Raw genomic sequence first — 2,683 nt, 5'->3', positions numbered from 1 at the left:
TCCCTTTAGGGGCTCCAGAGTTGCGCACCAGTTACTAACTAGAAGAATAAATGTTTCTAAAAAAAACGTTTTTTTTTTGGTTAGTATCTGGTGCGCACCAAACACTAACCAGAAATTTTTTTTTACTTCAATTTTTAGAAAAGAAAATCCTTAAATTATTTTTTTTACTTCGATTTCCCTTAAGGGCAGGGTTCTCAAACTCAATTTACCAAAGGGCCACTGAAGGCAGAGTCTGGCTGAATCTGAGCCATACGGGGCTCCATTTGTGCCAAAAATAGGTTTTTGCGTCCACAGTCTGTGTATGATCCATTGTGTATGTCTACTGAAGAAGTTTATTAAACATTTGTTCATCTCTATGTACTACTAAGCAATATCTTCTGCATGTCCTGTCAAAAGACAGGAGCTAACGACGCTAGCAACTGTTGCTAAGGACTTTTCAGACAACCAGATCCAACGAACATAGCAAATGCAAAGTATTAAACATAAAGTAAGCTGAAACATCACAAAGCAAATACAAATCTATCATCAAAGAAGTGTGGACATGGAGAAAATTTTGCTTAGTAGTACATAGATATGAACAAATCTTCAATAAACTTCTTCAGTAGACATAGAGGAAACAAACACATTTTTGGCACAAATAAAACCCCATACAGCACTGGCTGCACCTGTTGAGAAAATTACGTTCAAACAGTGGCGGGCTGTCAGGGCCTGCAAGGCCTTCTCTGCTGGCCTAAAAATATCTGAATCACAGACTGATATTAATTATTATTTATTTCCGTGAATACGTATTCTATAATTCCAAATGCTCTGTCTTCGTCCTTTCATTGCTGTCTCCCTGGTTGCGCTGCTTCCAGACGTGTATTTTCCTATTTAAGCATTAACCAATCACATTGCAGCACCATTTGTTGCTAGGGTCAAAGAAATCTGCCCGAAGGCCTTCACAATCAGTTCTGCGGGCCCTGTAGCATAAAATAATTGTCTACCAAACTGTTGCTTCAACCAATCAGATCTGGAGGAGACCACGTGCTAGGCCAGCTAGATGGCCCACGGAAACGTCATCATTTTCACGAGCTTTGATTGGACAGCTCGCAGCTCGCTCTGGTTCTGCGTTATGTGACGGACACAGGTGCCGAGGAGCGGCGTGTCAGGTTTGAAGATGTTACCAGTGGAAAGCGTCTCATCGTCTGATTTTTGGTGGAAAATGAATGTCTGGGTAAAGTTGTGGCACAGTTTTGTCTGGCACGGGTAAAGGAGTTCCGTGACTCCATTGAGCGGGAGTGAAGCTGAAATTTACAAGGCCCCTGAACGCACCACGGGCGCGTGCAGCGCAAAGCGCACTACCGACAATATTATTTTCCAGACACAGACCTTGATCGATCACAAAAACTGATGTTTGTCTCCCTCCTGGACCACAAGAGGCTTCAGGAATACCAGAACATTTCCCGCATGCAGCCTTTTCCAGCTTATCACAGCCACGGAACACTTTCTATCTGTGAAACACACGGATTCTGCATGACAGAGTGATTGAAATCTTCTTGAGGATAGAAAGGATGGATTTTGTGTTTAAATAATCTGGATTTTTGGTGAGTAAAATTTTGCTATCTCCCTACATAATATTGAAATTTTATCAGGTTATTTTTTATGCTTTTGGTGTGTGTGTGGCAGTTGTACCTGCAGTAGAAGTTTTATTGCCATAAAATAGTTAATGAGGGTTGGGTTGATTCAGATGGAGCACTACTGAAGGCCTAGGTGTGAAATGCACGGCCCGCCACTGCGTTCAAATAGTCACTTTATAAAAATAAAAGTAACAAACTCATTAATGTGGAGCAGGTTACAGGTTTCCTGCTCAAAAAGTTTCCCTGCTTCAAACCTGGTCAATGTCACGCCCCCAAGATTAATCACTGTGATTGGTTGGTTTGTCAGCTCCACACACAGCAATGTAAAAGCGTAATAAAAAACTCACGGGCTCTATCAACATCAAACTTTCATATTAAAATGGGGGTCCCCAGTTTGAGACCTAGCCGATACAGCGGAGTTCGCTTGCTCGAGACAGTCATGAGTAGAGACTCAAACAATTACCTGGTTCAGGTGTGTCTAGCCAATAAGAACATGCCAGAGCAGGGTATACTGGAAAACATGCAGGCATGTGGCTCTCGAGGACCAGGGTTCCCTACCCCTGAAGTAAAGGATGAATGGTGTAACATTGATTTCTAATAATATTGTTCATTTTTGGTCAAGTAAAAGCAGTTATAACGGCAATACTCAGCTTTGGTCAGCTTAGGGAATTTAAAAACCAAAAAAAAAAAAAAGTTGAGACGAAACAAAGAATTCGAGGTTGTGTGCCTCAGAAAGGAAAAACAAATAAAACCACTTTATGAAGAAATGAGTGTGTTTTAATCTGTTTTATTTTTCAGTCTGACCAGGTTCAGGTTGATCATTCACATTTATGAATCCTCTCCATGGTTTTTGTCTCGTTTCAGTTTATTTATTAAATGTTTTAGTTTGTGCCAGCATACCTGCTCTTCTGCATTGTGAGTCCTACAACACCAGTTCTTCACAATATACACCTCACTAACACGGGAAAAAAAGGAACCAACACTCATTAGAATAGAAAAAAAGGAAGTTATTTAGTTTGACTCTTTGAAGGTAATCAGGAATTTGGCAGTAATTTAAGTTTATGTGA

Source organism: Oryzias melastigma, linkage group LG15 (genome assembly GCF_002922805.2).
Source record: "Oryzias melastigma strain HK-1 linkage group LG15, ASM292280v2, whole genome shotgun sequence".
Taxonomy (NCBI): Eukaryota; Metazoa; Chordata; class Actinopteri; order Beloniformes; family Adrianichthyidae; genus Oryzias; species Oryzias melastigma.
Note: the sequence above shows the minus strand (reverse complement) of the source record.